We start from the raw sequence: 19,352 nt of genomic DNA on the forward strand, positions 1-19,352 counted from the left end.
ACTTAGCATTGCACATGTAATTTCTAGTAGTCTTGACACACCTATGTTTAGGATTGTAGGTTTTGATCATGAAATCATTAGTCTTTTTGTCAAGACTTGCATATAGCAGCCATGGGCAGCCATCCCTACACCTCACCCTAACCTTTTTGGGCTCATTGACAAATTTCTCTAACTGCACACCCCTTTGAAGTGCATATTTTGTAACAGCATCCCTAAACTCATTTACATCCTCAAAAACCATCCCCAACTCCCACATCACTTTTTCAACAGTTTTGTCAAAAATTATCATTCTCCTAGCCCTCCTAGACCCTGACTCATCATCTGTATCTGATTCAACACTATATGCATCAGAACTGACATACACTGGCTCATCCCCAGCAACCTTACCTTTCAAGCTTGTGTCAGGAGTAGCAGTTTCATCAAAGCCCAGATCTGGACCAACTTCACCAACAGGAATTTCTCCAGGGTCATTTGGTATCCTTTCTCTTCTTTTCCTCCTCTAATATGACCTCCTTTCAGCCCTCAAATTTATGCACTCTTCATGAACATCATCACTTTCATGTTCAGCATCATGTTCATTAAATAGTTCAGCTTGGTCAGACTCAGAACTATCAACAGTGGACTGGTCAGATTCAAGAATAGGAAATTCACTACTTAATGGGTTTTCAGAAGCAGCAGTTTCAGCAGCTACTGGTTCAGCAGGTGCTGCAGTTTTAGTAGTTGCTGGTTCTTTATTAAAATCAAACCCATCCCCTTCTTGGATACCCCCATCCCTTTCTTCATTAAAAGCACCCAAAGATTCCTCATTGGGGCTAGTGTATTCCAGAAAAGCAATGGGACCATCTACATTATCTAAATTATCAACCATGTGACAGACATAGATTTCAATAGTATCCCCATTTTCAAAACTTTGAGAAAATTCCATAATGTCCCTATCAGTTTGGATTTCTACAACACTGTCACTATTAGGTCTCCTAACACAAAATGAACAACTTGTAGTATACCCTAGTTCTTTAATATAATCCCTTAGTTAAAAAAAGGACATCCTATCCACATCAATATCCAAAAACTCTGTTATTTGTCCACCCTCATACTTTGGTTGCCCACTACTGACATCCAAAACCCCACCATGATACCATCTCAATGTTACTAACACAAACCCACTCATACCTGAAATTACAATTCAATAATAGTACAAACAATCAGTACCACACATATACAATGACAATATATGGTCAACAACAATCACAACCCCACACACACATCAAATAACAACAATTAAATTCAGACTTCTGACAATACAAGGCCAAACAGACCCCAAAATCACATTTTGGGGTGAAAATAAATTGGACGCACTTACAACAGTAATACTACACGACATAAGCTTACACATCTCTTAACCCCAAATAACCCCAATTTAAACTAGGAAAAACCCATAATTTTTTAACAAACCCTAGAAATTCATACGACAATGTCACAAATCCTATATAATATAGAAAAAAATAAACTTTACGCGTACAATACTGACAAAGAACACGACTAACCTAGTATTTTTTCAGTTCACTAAAAGCTTGACACTACCTTCAAGATAAATCGACGATTTCGGGTCAAAACCCACCGCGATGTTACCACCTAAACTTAGTTTAACTATGATTCACACTGATTTGCAGAATAAAATGCTATTTGAGTGATTAAAATGGTAGAAACCGAGTGGAAGGTGAGTGAGAATTCTGGATTTCAAATTTTGGAGAGCAAAATAATGAAAATTACCCGTCTGGTTTTAACTTTATGAGCGCGTGCATACACTCGATGTCGTTTGAGTGACTTTGTCCAGTTGAAAGCGTAAATAATACACAAAAAATAAGTCCAGGGGGGTCATAGGACCCTCGCAAAGTTGAGGCGTGTTATGACAATTTTAGCCATAGTTTGAGTGTGTTTTGAATACTTTTTCCTTTTTTTAATAAAGGACATATATATAGATTCTATGGCAAATTAAGATTTTTTTCAGCGGCGTGATCTACCACAATTCTAAGTGGACACAACTGCAGTTCTATTATACAAAACTTTAATTAATAGTCCTAAATATTAGGACTTGAACCAAAATTTTAGTTGATTTTAAAGTTTTAAATATTAAATAAGTAATTAAATGATTATTTTGTCCAGTGTGAACAGTATTTTTAAAATCATAAAAAAAAGTAACTACATCATTGTTATATATTAAATACTTTATATTAAAATAACCAACAATTGCCAAAAATCTGAATGAAAACCCCACTCAAAATATCATCATTCCATAATATAAACATTTTGATTAAAATAAAACACGTAGATGATACTTTATTTAGAATATCTCAGAGTGTAATAATAATAATAGAAACCGTCACACTCCATAAAATTTGTCACAAATGGTATGAATTATTGATTTTCTTTACAAAATTAGTGATTCTCCTTATTCTAAATGATTTGGTTTAATATTCTACAAAAATTAAAATGAGATATTAACAACCTACGGACACTTAAAGAGTCCTAGAGTGACATTAATTATTAGTTAGGTCTTCTTTTTCCTTTTTATCCTAAAGCAAGTTCTTTCCAACAAATGTTTGACCAAATTCTCAATGGGAGCGGGCTATGTTCCACGAGGTGGATTTGTGCCAGTTGCTAGCTATGACTCTGAATGACAATGACTGACCAAACAAAACGGAGTTCGTTTGCCAGTTCTGACCCCAGTTATGGCTCAATATGATATGATCCAGCTAGTCCTTAAACCCTTCACCATAACCCTCGTAATATCACCTGCACCCGCAATATTGGTGACCAAAACCAAGTTGAAGTAACTAAAACCATTGATTGTGAACCTAACCCTGCGTAAGTGATTTGATGGTATAGATATTTTTTACATATTCGTTCTTGCATAAAACTTAAAAAAAAAAAAAAAAAAAAAAAACAGCCCGGTGCACTAAGCTTCCGCTATGCGCGGTAGGAGTGTCAAAAAAATATGAAAAACCGACCGAACCGGCCGAACCTATCCGTACCGAACCGATTTATTGGATTTTTTCAACAAAACCGTGGATTTTATTTAAGCTTATAACTGTCCCGAACAATTAGGGTGGTCTTTTTATGTAATAATAAAACCCCCGAACCGAACCGAATAGCCTTACATGTATGGAATATATTTTATATGTATTAAAAAATATGTTAAATTTAGCACGTAAATATATTTTATAAATTATGTTTCGAATATAAAAAAAAAGAATTTAGGTCACTGGACTTTGGGCCTTTAATTGATTGAATTAACTTATATGATATATTTAAGAGTCAAAATTATATAGCAGTACCAGAAATAAGTAGTTCACTAAAAGCTATTCTAGTCCCAAAGTCAGGGCTGTGCAAATTGTTTGTTTGCCATTATTGTTGTGGTGCTAATTGATAGTTAACATTTCAGTAGAAGAAATAGAACAACCAAAGGAGTTTTCCTCTCTATGCACTTGCTTGAGTTGATTCTTTGAATAATAAAGACATATTCTAATAGTGGTATATTTTAAGGTGACACTTTAAAAGTAAAATTACCTAAAATTAACAGAATTGTACCGGTACCGAGAAGAAACCGATATGATTGGGATGGTTTTGAAAAATCTAATTTTGATTACACATTGTAAAATACCCGAAAAATTGGGATGGTATATTTTTTTAAAAATAACCGGCCGAACCGTCCCATTGACACCCCTAATGCGCGGGGTCCGGGGAAGGGCCGGACCACAAAGATCTATTGTATTGGAATAGGTTATTTGGAATATACTTTTATTTGATTGTCAAATTAGGATTGTTATAGCCTGTTATATGTTAGTGTAGGTCATATTAAACTCATCTATATACGAAAAATTGTACACTAATGCACACAAGTTAATTCATACTGAAATCCATTTTCTTTTTCCGGACAAAATTGTAACTAGAAATTGTTTGAGAAATGATCTTGAATTGGGATGAATTGAGCAATAACCCATTACTCACATATTTAATTAACATGCCAAGCTTTGATGAGTTGGGTCATAATGTCTATTTTTATTCAACCAGTTTGACTTATCAAATCTCGATCTAATCTGGCCATTTTGATACTCCAATTTTTTGTTTCACGACTTTATAGTCGAATGATCAATTTATATGTAGAGTCGGTTGAACATAACCCCTTAGATTTGATTGGTGGCAGAGGCGAATTCCGGATTTAAAATTTATGAGCTCCTACAACAATCTCAAGATAATATATAATAATAACTTGGTTTACAATAAAATATGTATAGAAATTTAGTCGATTTCTTAATATATATATATATAGGTCCCTAATAAAGTTACTGGGTCCCCATGAGCCCGCACAATATGTGCTAGATCCGCACTTATAAATATACTAGATGGTGGGTGCCCGTGCACGTACTGCACGTGCATATGCCCAACATTGTGATGTTATTTGTGCAATTGCGATGTTTTTTTTTTTTTTTTTTTTTGCAATTGTGATGACACCTGATATAAAATGAACAGTGACGAAATCAGATTCAAAATATTTTAATTTAGGGAAGGAGGAGCTGGGGAGTGTCGAATCAAAGAAATGATATCAACGTAAATCCTGAAAATGATTCTCTAAAGCCTTATGATGACTATGCTCAAATTTAGCATGATTTTGACCACTAAATCTTGAGTTTTGAATGCTACTGGTTCCTATGAGCCTACACGATATGTGCTAGATCAGCCGTTGAATGATAATTATGTGTATATTAGATGGTTGGTGCTCGTGCACTGCATGTGCATATGCCCAACATAGTGATGCTATTCGTGCAATTGCGACGGTTTTTCTGCATTAGGGCAACACCTAATATAAAATGAACAGTGAAGAAATCAAATTCAAAATATTTTCATTTTGGGAAGGAGAAGCTTGGAGTGTAGAATCAAAGAAGTGATATCGATATAGATCCTTAAGGTAATGATTCTCTAATGCCCTATGATGATTATGATAGAATTTGCATGATTTTGACATCTTGAGTTTTGAATGTTACTGGGTTCCCATGAGCCCGCACGATATGTGCTAGATCTGCCGTTATTCGGTACTTATAAATCTACTAGATGATTGGTGCATGTACACTGCACCTTCACATGCCCAACATTGTAATGTTATTTGTGCAATTGCGATGCATATTCCACAATTACGATGACACCTAATATAAAATGAATAGCGATGAAATCATATTCAAAATATTTTAATTTTGGGAAGGAGGAGCTGGGGAGTGTCAAATCAAATAAATGATATAAACATAAATTCGTAAAGTAATGATTCTCTAATGCCCTATGATGATTATGCTCGAATTTAGCATGATTTTGACCACTAAGTCTTGAGTTTTGAATGCTATTGGGTTCCCATGAGCCCGCACAATATGTGCTATCCGCCAATGAACAGTACTTATGTATATATTAGATGGTTGGTACTTGTGCACTGCACGTGCATATTCCCAACCTTGTGATGTTGTTCGTGCAATTGTGATGGTTTCTCCGCAATTGGGACGACACCTAATATAAAATGAACAATAACGAAATCAAATTCAAAATATTTTTATTTTGGGAAGGAGGAGTTGGGGAGTGTCGAATCAAAGAGGTGATATCAACATAAATCCTTAAGGTAATGATTCTCTAATGCCCTATGATGATTATGCTCGAATTTAGCATGATTTTGACCACTAAATCTTGAGTTTTGAATGCTATTGGGTTCCTATTAGCCCGCACGGTATGTGTTAGATCCGCCAATGAACGGTAGTTATGTATATATTAGATGGTTGGTGCTCGTGCACTGCACGTGCATATTCCCAACATTGTGATGTTGTTCGTGCAATTGCGATGGTTTCTCCGCAATTGGGACGACACCTAATATAAATTGAACAATAACAAAATCAAATTCAAAATATTTTTATTTTGGGAAGGAGGAGCTGGGGAGTGTCGAATCAAAGAGGGGATATCAACATAAATCCTTAAGGTAATGATTATGCTCGAATTTACCATGATTTTGACCGCTAAATCTTGAGTTTTCAAAGCTACTAGGTTTCATGAGCCCGCACGATATGTGCTAGATCCTCCATTGAGTGATACTTATGTATATATTCGATGCTTGGTGCCCGTGCACTGCACGTACATATGCCCAACATTGTGATGTTGTTTGTGCAATTGCACTAGTTTTTCCGCAATTAGGACGACACCTAATAAAAAATGAACAGTGATAAAACCATATTTAAAACACTTTCATTTTGGGAAGGAGGAGCTGGGAAATGTTGAATCAAAGAAGCGATATTAGCATAAATCATTAAGGTAATGATTCTCTAACGCCCTATGACGATTATGCTCGAATTTGGCATGATTTTGACCACTAAACCTTAAGTTTTGAATGCTACTGGTTCCCATGAGCCCACACGATATGCGATAGATCCGCTGTTGATCGGTACTTATCTATATATTAGCTAGTTGGTGCCCGTGCCCTGCACGTGCATATGCCTAACGTTGTGATGTTGTTAGTGCAATTGCGATTGATTTTCCGCAATTAGGACGACACCTAATATAAAATGAACAGTGACGAAATCATATTTAAAATATTTTCATTTTGGGAAGGAGGAGCTGGGGAGTGTCGAATGAAAGAATTGATATCAACCTAAATCCTTAAAGTAATGACTCTCTATCTCCCTACGATGATTATCCTCGAATTTAGCATGATCTTGACCACTAAATCTTGAGTTTTGAATGCTACTAGGTTCCCATGAGCCCTGTGCACTACACATGCATGTGCCCAACATTGTGATGTTATTTGTGCAATTGCGATGGTTTTTCCGCAATTAGGACGACACCTAATATAAAATGAATAGTGAGGAAATCATATTTAAAATATTTTCATTTTGAGAAGAATGATGTGGAGAGTGTCGAATCAAAGAAGTGATATCAGCATAAATCCTTAAGGTAGTGATATCAACATTTTGGGGGCGCATTTTTCATTAGTTACTAAAGGTAAAGTTAGGTTTATAGATCTTTTTTCTCTTTAAAAAATCTTGAATTAAGCTAGAAATTAGTTCATAGTGGTAGTCTCCTGTGCTTAGAAAAATAGTCCAAGAAACAACCCTTCCAAGTTTAAACAATATCCAATAAAGTTGAGTTTAACTATCAAATTTGCTGAAATAGGACCATCCTTCACCATTTTGAGCTTGGACTAATTTCATTTTACTTTTTATGTACACCTCACACACATATTTAACAACAATATATATGTGATTTGAAATGTTTTTACAAATTGACATAAGCTTTACGTGCGGCGCACAAGATGCATGTGTGATGCACGCAAAATCTAGTTTAACTGAATATACTTGAGACCTCTGATTGCAATTCGGCTTTAGGCCACAAATTCCATTGAGCCGCCCTTGCAAAGATGATGTTTCAAGTTGTAGCTATTCAAATTCATGAGTAGCTTAACATAACAATCTGGCCCTAATTTTACTAAAGTATGATTTATATTTGATTTTCTAATGCTTTGGGTAAATTTGTCCACTTATTTAAAAGTTATAGGGATGGTCGCAGTGAAAACTCGAGGACTTGGGGGTGTTTCACCATATATTGAGCTATGTAATTATTATAAATTTTGTTTAGTCTGGTGTAGCCACATATGCGAATGAATTATCGCAAATGCGGGAAGTTGATTCACAAGTGCGTTGCCCTAGTCACAATAGTGAAAAGGGACCAAGCCCAAAGTGTTCCACAATTGCGATGTATATTTTGCGGTTGCAATGACACCTAATATACAATGAATAGTGACGAAATCAGATTTAAAACATTTTCATTTTGGGAAGGAGGAGCTCGGGAGTATCGAATCAAAGAAGTGTATCAACATAAACCCTTAAATTAATGATTATCTAACGGTCTATAATGATTATGCTCGAATTTAACATGATATTGACCGCTAAATCTTGAGTTTTGCATGCTTAAATTTGGGGGATTTTGACCTAAATTTTAAATTGGATAATTTTAAGATTTGACCTATTAATTGAAGTCAAAATGGGAAATTACTTATGGAATTTGGCTCACAAGTTCATGGGTAATTCGTTCATGTATTTAGTTTCAGGTTCTCTCTCTATAAAATGTCTATTCTATTTATGTGTCATCTCCATGTATGACAAAATTCTACTAAGGGTAAAATGAAGAACAAATAATTTAGTTAACTTCTAAACCGACAAATAATTTGAGATAACTTCTTTTAGTAACCACGACACATAATTTAAGACGGTGGGAGTAGTTGATTAGGATTTTATCGGAAACAACAATTGTCTTTCTTCAACCGGTCAACTGATATTTTAGTTTTCTTTTTAACTGACATTTTAGTTAGCTGGGAAGAAATCTTGACATTTGATTTTATTTACTGAATTCTTATCCGCATTGTTAACATGTCCTCAACTACAAATTAATTGCTAACAATTTCTCTATGGTCCAGAATAAATAAATTTGACAAAGTAAATTTTTTCTCAAAGTTATCCGTTCTCCCTAGACCCTGATGGATTTTTCAACACCCAACCTTGACTATCTCTAGTTTTAAGAAAAAATTGGGAAAAGTGTAAAGGTAATATTGATAAATCACCTTTTGATTAATTACATTAATTAACTTTCTTAAGGGATGTATGACATTCCAAAAATTACTTCATACGTCTCATAATAAGTGTCATCTTAGCAAAAAAATACATATATTAAGAAACCAATAATGCAATATGAAGTTTACTAAACTATCCCTATATAATAAAAATAAATTATTTTTTCCTCTTGATTAAAGCATGCACAAGTAGTAAACCTTTTGACATTGACAATCCAACAATACCAAGTTACTATGTGGCTTTTCCAATCATTATTTAGATGTTACTTTAGCTTGTCAGTTTTTATCTAAGGGTAGAGTTGGAAAAACTAGTCAATTTATGCATTAGTTTCCTAAGATGATACTTATTAGAGTCCGCAACTTTTTTAACCTAAAAAGTGTCAAAAGGCACCAAAATACCCCACAAAAAAAAAAAAAAAAAACAAACAAACTACCTTTTGCGCACTAAATTAGTGCGCAATAGGACCAAACTGCAAATTTATAGTTAACTTGAGTTTTTTTTTTTTGGTACAATTTTAAAGTTCTCAAATTTACGTTTTTTTCATACTTTGACCAAATTAGTCATGTTTCAAAACTCCGAAATATCAATATTTTATATAGAACTTGATATTTTTTTTTTGCGGCCAATAATGGCGGCTCATTACATCAAGTATACCTAAACGTTTGGATCGTCGTTTTAGGGGTTGTAAAGTGCCCGTATTGAGTTTTGTTTGATTGAATCTTGTTATCTTTAGGTTTAAGCAATATACATACACTTTTTATGTTTTATAGTGTTCACTTTTTACGTTTTATGTTTTATAGTATACAAGCTATTTATCTTGTTTTCTCAAATTGAATTTCCAATATTGAGATTGACATTCAAAACTTAATTACCACGGCATTTTCGGAATATCAATATTTTAACTGATATTTTTTTCTGCGAACAATAATGTAGGCTTTTAGACGTTTAATTCGTCGTTTTAGGAGTTGTAAAGTACTCCGAAGTAAGTTTTGTTTGGTGACTTGTTATCGTTAGATTTAAGTGTTTCACTTTATAATTGTTTTATTTTATTAAGTTTTAACTTAGTTTTTTTTAGTCAAGCCAATTTTATTTTATGTTTTAAGGAGTAGAGGGAGAAAAACTAGTTGTAAATTGATGAAACTTTAAACAGTCATAACTTTGCGCTCGGTTGTCCATTTTACGCGTTTTTTTTTTTTTTTGATTTTGGGTATTTTTGCGAGATCTAGCAGGCCGATTTTCCAAAAAACGCCCATTATCTCATTCAATTTGAATTTTCTCCCAAATTGGTGTGCAATTTTCATTCTTCCTTGGTAAAAATCTGATGATAAAAAGTAGATTTCAAGATGGAAACCCCGTGGTGATGAAGTTATGAATGTCAATTTCAATGTTTTGGAAATTCAATTTGAGAAAACAAGATAAATAGCATTAGTGAACACTATAAAAATTAAAAAGTGTCTACATCTTGCTTAAATGCCAACTTGGCTTGGTGGTCTAGCTATTTGACTACTTTTTACCTCAACCACTCGGGATCGAACCTTGATGGAGGGACATGATTTTAAATAAATTGGTATTATTTTGTTATTGCATTTTTGAATTATTTTGAACCTCTCGTATTTGATGAATTATTTTTGAATATAATATTTTTATTTGTACATTCGAAATAAAGTAATGTCTTGACTAAATAATAAGACACTTAAATGAAAACCTTATAAAATAAAACACTTAAACCTAAAGATAACAAGATTCAAACAAACAAAATTTACTTCGGGACACTTTACAACCCCTAAAACAACTATACAAATGTTTATGTATACTTGATGTAATGAACCGACATTGTTGTCCGCAAAAAAAGATATTAAGTTCTATATAAATTATTGATATTTCGGAGTTTTGAAACATGACTAATCTTTGGCCAAAGTATGGAAAAACGTGAATTTGAGAACTTTAAAATTGTACAAAAAAAAACCTCTATTGCGCGTAGAACTTAACTGTAAATTTGCAGTTTGGTTACTTTTTTTTTAGTGGGTATTTGGTGCCTTTTGACACTTTTTGGGTTAAAAAAGTTGCGGACCCCACTTATTATGAGATAATTTTTTTGGCTAAGGTGACACTTATTATAGAACGGAGGGAGTAATTTATTTTGGAATGGAGGGAGTAGCTAGTAGCTACTTTACTTTACAGGTTAGAGATACATGATTGGTCATTGTGACATTAAATACTGGTGAGAAATAACCTTACCCATCCAGAAAAGGCCAAAACAAGCAATACATTCCTTCATATAACAAGTAGAAATATCTGAGCAGAAATTATAGACTCCAACCGTACAAACAGAGCCTTTTTGCATTCCACTACTCTTGCATGGTGTGTCTTTCATTCCCTCTCTTCACTTATTCTCTGCCATTTGGATTTTTTCTTCTCTTCTCCTATTACGAGACTCTCTTTCTTTGTTTTATTTAACAGTTGTTAGAACATTGGTAAGTCATATATACGTATTTCTCCATTTTTGCTTTGTGTTATGGCTGTGCATCTCTAGTATGTACTGTGTACATGGCTCTATATTCAGATTTCACATTTTTATAACTATTGTCGTCCATTTATGGGTTATGTAAAAACTGTTTTTCCAGGGTCTACTTTTTTTCATGGCTCTTTATATGTAATCTGTACATAACATTCAGATTAATTTTGTTGTTTATGTGCATCTGTTTTCATCATCTAGGCGTGTATTTCAACAAAGTTTTCTAGCCACAATAGTTCGCTAGTTACTCTCTGCTTTCCAAGAGATAAGTAAATTATATTTCTCCATTTTGCTTTGTGTTATTGTCTTTGCATCTGTAATCTGTACATGGGTCATATTCAGATTTTTATTTTTGTTTGCTTACGTATATTTCGTCCATCTATGGGTGTGCCGTTTATTTAAGCATTTTTTTCCACCGATAATGCTCTCTTTCCTCTTTTCTTGGATTTTACTGTGTTTTTCAGGCAAAAATATGGGTGTTTGTGCTCTAGATTTTATCTTCTATGGTTATTCAGACTCTCATTGTTGTTTATTGACATATTTCGAACACTAGTTTTTAGTCCCTGTTTATTTTTATAGGTATCTGTAGAAACTATACAATCTTGACTTGTTCCATTCATTCACCAAGAAAGAATATATATAGGATACAATCTTGAACCTTAGTGAAACAAGGAAACTAAGATCCTAGTGAAACAAGGAAACTAACTAATATATGATAATTAGTGAAACAAGGAAACTAACCAATATATGGTAATTAGTGAAACAAGGAAACTAACTAATATATGGTAATTATCTCCCTACAAATATGCTACCAAATAATATCAAATAATATCAAGATATTATACCGCAATATGTCTTTCCAGCCAAAGAAGAATGGGTGTTTGAGCTTTAAATTTTGATTTGTATCATTGTGTGGTTCTATATCTGTAATCTGTACATGGGTCTCATTCAGATTTTAGTTGTTATGTGTCCGTCTATGGGTGTATTTCAAAACCTGTTTTTACCCTACAACAGGCACTAGTTACTCTCTGATTTTCTAGGCAAAAGAAAGGTATTTGATTCTTCCATTTTCATTCTGAGTCACTTCCAGAATGAGTGTTTGTGCTCTAAATTTTCATTTGTATCATTGTATGGTTCTTTATATGTAATCTGTAAATGGGTCACAATCAGATATTTGTCGTTGTTTAGCCTCTGTTTGGATGGTCGTTACCCATGGTTTCATAATGTATAGTATGGTATTGTATAGTATGGTATTATATTGTACTGTAATGAATACAATATTTGGATGGACTGTATCATTTGTTATGATTTAATAACATTTTTATTGTTTGGTTTGATTATATGGTATTGTATAATAACATGTAAAAATTATTTTTTTCAAGGAAAAAACAACGGGTGTTTAGGGTGTAATATCCCATATTTAATAATGGGTATTTTGGTGATTAGAAAAGAAAAACAAAAATATAGAAAACAAGCATATTTCTTACAAAGACCAAAAAGAGGATAAATAAATAAAATAAAGGAAAATGAGCCAAAGCCCAAAAGAAAAGGACAAGGACGAGAACTTAATGGGGATTAGGGAAGGGAGTATTTTACATTATCAGTAGCCACCAACAGTGAAACCAACAAAACAAAGGAAAACACCTTTTTCACTGAAGGAAAATTACGGAAGAAGAAGAACAAGTAAGTCATATTTCCTTCCTGTACCAACACCTAGCCTATCATTAATTTATTAGTTGAGTAATAGAAAAAGGGAGTATAATTTTTCCTTCTCGGTGTAGTGCAGCCATGAATTTGCTACAAAAATAAGTGATAAGTCATCACATTAAGGGGAGAAGTACTACTAGCAGTAAAGTAGCACAAGATATTTTTAATAAGTCAACTTTTTCTACCATTTAGAGATTGGAGTATCAATTTAAGAATAAATGTGGATCATGATCCACCTTTCATATCATCAAGATACTCCTACGTGGATTTATAAGGAATCACCGGTCAAAATTTCATGACATAGGCATATGGGGTTGACGATTAATTAATAGGATTGCACTGATATATTGGAAGCTTATGAAGGTGATATATGAATTAATTTTGTGATAACATAGGTAGTTGAAGAAGTCCTACAGATCTGCGTGGTGACCGGTTTGGTATTTCGACACGAGTACTGTGAGTAGTAATCTTACCACAATTTGTATTTTCATAACCTTCATGGTTTATACATGATTTTGAAGATAAAATGTGACACTGATGTTTTGAAATTGCATGTGGGACAAGTCCTTTACTTGATATGGTACCGAACAGTTTACTTGAGATGTTTACTGGTTATTCTAAATGTTTTCACCGTTACTAGATATGTTTTACTGTTACATGAGATGGTTACCGTTATTTAAAATGTTCTCACTGTTACTAGACATGTTTTATTGTTACTTGAGATATGATTACCGTTTCTGAAATGAAATTACATGATTTGATAAGAATTGAAATGCCCTGTATTGTTTTGAAAATGCTTTCATATGAGTATTTACTGTTTACAAAGAAAAGTATTAATGGGAGGAGACTTTGAAGGATCCCGTAGCTAACGGCGGGTTCGTTAGACCTGGTGCACCTTGTATTTACAGATTACAGTTATAGTCCTCGCTAGTGGGAAGGTAGAACTAGCATACATGCACAGTTTTTCCCTCGAGTAGGGACCTACAGTTTATTTGACTCCTTTTACGAAGGGGTCCATATGATATAGATTACATGATCCTTTCTTAGAAACCTCCCAGATATAAGAGTTGATATGACATTGTTTACAGAGTTTATTACTGAATTGTTAAATGATTTTTGCTTACATGAAAACCGACAAGATTGATTATTGCTACTGTTTTTGCAAAAAGGGCATTTATTTTGTGATATTTTATGAATATTATATAAGCATGTTTTCTGACTTGTCCCCCAATAAAAACGGTTGGGACTAAGTGTTATTACTTACTGAGCAAGCGTCTCACTCCTCGCTATTTTTTTTACAGAGACCGCAGGTGACATTGGTGAGGATTACGGTAACTAGAGAGCACGAGTTGAGAGTTCTTGGTGAGCCCCGCACTTGTCCGCGTGGGCGAAGAGTCTATTATTTGTTATGGTCTTTTCTTTTGAACTCTTAGAGTTGCTCCACAGTCATTTGATTTATTCCATAAGTATTCTTTATTTATTATAGACTGGTGACTAGTATTAGACGTTTTTCCCGTATTTCAGAGATGTTTTAGTATTATTACGTTGAAAACGGGTTGATTGAGGATGATTGCATTTAGTTTGGTTGAGATTGGATATTTCTGTTGTTGATTTTGAGACAGGATAGTTTTGGATAGTCATAAAAACAGGGGAAACTCTAGCCGATTTTCTGTAAATTCCCGTTAAGGATTGCTTTGGGAATCCTACCCCATAGCGATCATGATCCTAAATTGGGTCGTGACATAGGGTCTACATTTTTCACTGTTATGATCACATTCACGTCTTATCACCAATATTTCCAACAAGTTTTAAGGAATGACACTTCTATGTTTTCTTGAAGTTACAGGAAGTAATTGTTCACCTGTATTTGTGAGCAGCAGAACATTAGAGATTTCAGTTTTTGAAACTTATTTTTGAAGATTATCCAATTTTGCTGGCTTAGGTTTTTTTCCGAAGAGGAAACTGATATTAGTGAGAGATGGAAGAATATGCTGATACATGGTATCAAAGATTAAAGGAGGGTTATGGGAAAGAAACGATTTCTGGTAAAGTTTACCAATGTCCATTCTGTTTTGGAAAGAAGAAACAGGCCTACAGCTTCCAGGATCTTGTCCAACATTCTTCAGGAGTGAGCAAAGGCTCACAACACAGGAAAGTGAACGATAAGTCGAAGCATTTAGGTCTTACAAAGTACTTGAACAATGATTTTCTGAGGAAAGATGGGAACTGAATTACAGCCAAGACATGATGGGAATGATGTTGATGAGAAATATGCATTTCCTTGGATGGGAATTGTAGCAAATCTTCCCATTGAGTTCGACGGTCAGCGTTACATGGGAAGGAGTGGCTCATTGCTCAAGGATGATTTGAAAAAGAAAGGGTTTAATCCAGTGAGGGTACACCCTTTGTGGAATTATGAGGGTCATTCAGGGAAAGCCGTGGTCGAATTTGGAAATGATTGGAATGGTTTTGCTAATGCAGTTAAGTTTCAGAAGAGCTTTGAATCGCAACATCAAGGGAAGAAGGACTATTTAGTTTCACAAGATAAGGGAGATAGGTTATATGGTTGGGTTGCAAAGGCTGATAATTTCAACTCAGAAGGTATAATTGGTGATTATCTGCAAAAAACTGGAGATCTGAAATCCATCTCATATATTGAGGCAGAAGAGAAGCGCAAAACTGGTGCGCTTATCTCTAATCTGGTTAACACAGTCGAGGCCAAGTGTAGGAGCCTCGAGGAGATAGAGAGCAAATGCAGTGAAACTTCCATGTGCCTGAACAATGTGATGATGCAAAGTGATGCAATGATCCACGATTATAACGAAGGTACATATTTTCTCACACTTTGGCTTTCCATGTCTCGTCTTATTACAATTATAACAAGCACGTGCTATCTACGACAGACCTACAAAGCATGGCGAAGAATGCTCGTGATCAACTGGAAAAGGTGTTGAAGGATCAAGAGAAAAGTTAATTGTATTTAGAATTACGAAAGAAAGAACTTGAGTTGCGTGAAATGGAGTTGGTGGAAAGGGAGGCCTTCAATGATAATCAGAGACAAGAGCTTCATTTGTTGAAGCAAATGGTAGAAAATCCAACTTGATTAACAGAGTTTTGCTTCTCCATGTGAATTGCTGTTTAATTGATTGACTTTAACCTGTTAGCAAAAAAAACTGTGTTATAAAAATAAGATGTTTTAGTTTGTGGAACTAAGATTGTACGGTCAGTGCAAGCAAGCTTCATTCCACATAAGATGAAAGCATATACTTTCGAATACAAAGGGGAGCTGTTATTGATTTTTCTCCATCACACCCGTTTCCATAAATATGTGACACACATCTGGAAACTTCTTCCGTGCAAATATACTATTCCAAAATGAAACTACAAGAACCTAGTATTTACTCAGCGTCCAACTTTAATTATGTTCTCAGTTAAGCTCTGCTGATGTCGACTGTCATCACTTAGTTTAGGAATATAAGAGAAATTCGCTTGGCCTGCTCTTTTTCCAGGAAGTGTTTGACTATAAAATTTCTCTTTTATGTGTTTAAGAATGAGAGAGTAGCAATGGAGCAAAAGAGGGTTGATGAACGTCTCTTACGTTTGGTGGAAGAACAGAAGGTTTGTATGGTCATTCTGTGTTTTCACTCAACTTATGTAATTAGTCTCTGACATCTAGAGAATTTAACTTGCAGAAATTGAAAGAAACTATCCGTCAGGAGAACATGGAGAGGCAAAAGAAACTTGACTTAAAGCAAGCGCTAGAGTTGGAGATAGAATGTCTCACAGGGGCTATGCAAGTAAAGGAACACATGGGAGAGGGAGAAGGCCACGATATGAAGAAAAAATTAGACGAGCTCGAAGAGAGCCTAAATGAGAAAAAAGAAGAACTAGGAGACCTTGAAGCTTTGAATCAAGCTCTAGTTGTTAAAGAGCAAAAGGCAAATGTCGAGTTAAAATATGCCAGGAAGGCGTTGATCGATGTAAGTACAACTATTTACAGTTCTACAATAGCCTGAGCTAATTTTGAATAATACTGAAGTTCTTATTTTTCCATCAATGGAGTAAGAACATCATGAATGATTAGAAGCAGAATAAAGCACCTTCAATTCATTTTGACCTGAGAAAGTTGTATGTATATGTTTAGGTTTCGTTCTCAACCTATTACGAATTTCCTAAAATCTGCACATCAACTGAGCTTCTACCGTATTCTATGTTGTTCAACATTCAAGTCTATATATTTATGCACTTTAAGTTGTAAGGACTTAGCAAACAGGCTTCAAATCATGAAGATTTATGCAGTCATAAATGTCCATCTTTCAAAGTCTGATTATTTGGGAAAGTTATTCTTACATGGTGAAAATTTGACAAATGAAACATGATTTTGATGGCTTTTAGGGAATGAAGCAGTTATCTTCTCGAGCTTTAATCGGCGTCAAGAGAATGGGAGAACTTGATACTAAAAAGTTTCAGCAGATAACCAAGAGAAGATTCCTTGGAAAAGATGCAGACCTGAAAGCTGTTCAGTTGCGCTCAATCTGGGAACATCATCTTAAGGATCCCAATTGGTATCCCTTTAAAGATGTCACCAGCGAAAATGGTTCCGAGGTAATGCATTATAGACGTATAGTGTCTTGAATCAAAACACTTATAAACTAATTATTTCTTGTGTCTTGGTAGGAAATCATCATTGATGATAATGACGAAAGGCTGAACATATTGAAGAATGAGTTTGGAGAAGCAGCTTGTGAATTGGTAACTACTGCTTTGATGGAGATGAATGAAGGTCCCAGTAATAGTAGATGCATAACAACGGAGTTGTGGCATTATAAACTAGGAAAGACAGCTACCCTTAAAGAAGGAATAACAAATGTTCTCCAGAAGTTGAAGGCGAGTAAAGCGGAGAGGCGTTAACTTTCATGGTTATGTTTATCTTTTTGAATTGCATAGTATGTCTTTCCAAGAAATTAGAATCTGTTTCTGAAAACCATAGAATCTGTTTCTGAAAACCAGTCTATTCGATTCCAAGAGTTAGCATATGAAACTGCTCGATGAGTTACATTCATTCTAGGAAATTCAAGTTGTTGTTGTCATGGAACTTTATGCGTTATTGCTCATGTTTTCCAGTTATTTATATATATGATCATTTGAATGAGCTATGTTTACTTGAGAATGCGAAATGATATAAGGACCGGAAAAGGTAAGGATATTGTTCCCACAGTCTAGCGGTATAGGCGGGCGGTATAATGAGTGTCTCACGGTTTGGCCGTAAAGTCGGGCGTTACAGTGAGGGGTCATAGTCTGAAGGGAAAAGACCTCGGGCGGTACAATGACTGGTATATGGACCTCGCGAGTCCCCCATGGGTCATTACTATATGGCATGGCCTATAGCATGTGTGTGCCGGGTATTTTCTTGGCCATTGCATTGCACCTTTGTTTCTTTATTCGTGTACTTCATCACTTCCTTATGTGCTACGTGTTTGAATGACTTAACTGACTTCTTATTAGACTTCAGGAGAATATGCTAAGTAATCAGTGTTAAGGTGTTTACCCTTCTGTCATACTTGATGCTTCTTTGGTGTTTATATGCTATTTACGTATACCTAATCCTTGTCGGCTTATGATGTCGACGAGTACTAGTGTTGTACTCATACTACACTTCTACACTCTTTTTCTGATGTGCAAATACTGGTCCCTGTTCCAGCTAGGACCTCGTGGCTAACTCCGAGGCTTGCTTTCGAGACATCCAGGGTGAGCTACATAGTGACTCGTGGCCCCTAGACATCTCAACTTTATGAGTCTATTAGTTATTTTCATTTGGACAGTTGTTTTTCATCCTTCAGGACTTGTTTTCTGACATTTAGAGCTCTTGTATTCTCTATACCAGATTTTGGAGTTTGTATCAGATTTGACTACTCTTTCAGCACTTATCTTATTTTATGATAGTATTGGGTTATGATTTAGAAATTGGTTGAATATCTTGCTTCTTATCTAATGTTTTCGCAAGCTATTTGGGGATGGTTCGTCTACTGGTGGGTTAGTGTAGGTGCCACCATGGCTCACGAATTGGATCGTGACATCTAATTCTATATTTATATCAATATTTTATAATAAAAGTGGGAAGCCCTCAAGTCAAAAGTTAAATTACTAAAATTCCCTTCTAACTAAAAGCTCGGTGTTCAGTTCAATTTTCAATTATAGGATCCCAGTTGTACGATTTAACCGAACTTTTATTACTAAAGTACAATAAAAATATAATAGCCCGAATCTAATACCTTAGGCCCATAATATTATATCCAACCCAAGCCCATCACTAATTGAATTATAGTAAACAGACTCACTCCAACATATACTAGCCCTAGTTCCATCGTACTCACTCAGCTCCTCACTCCAATCACTGCCTCTGCGGCTCATTTGTGACATCACAAATGTGGGCCACCCTTCGTATTTGTAGTTCCCACTAGCGAAGCCTGCTTCTTATT

At 34.8% G+C, this 19,352-nt stretch overlaps 1 pseudogene; it reads left to right on the plus strand.

Annotated features, from left to right (window-relative positions):
• The first annotated feature begins 1,696 nt into the window (after window positions 1–1,696).
• LOC132607652 (factor of DNA methylation 4-like) lies at window positions 1,697–17,968 on the plus strand (annotated as a pseudogene).
• Window positions 17,969–19,352: the final 1,384 nt, after the last annotated feature.

The sequence above is a fragment of the Lycium barbarum genome, chromosome 8 (genome assembly GCF_019175385.1).
Source record: "Lycium barbarum isolate Lr01 chromosome 8, ASM1917538v2, whole genome shotgun sequence".
NCBI lineage: Eukaryota > Viridiplantae > Streptophyta > Magnoliopsida > Solanales > Solanaceae > Lycium > Lycium barbarum.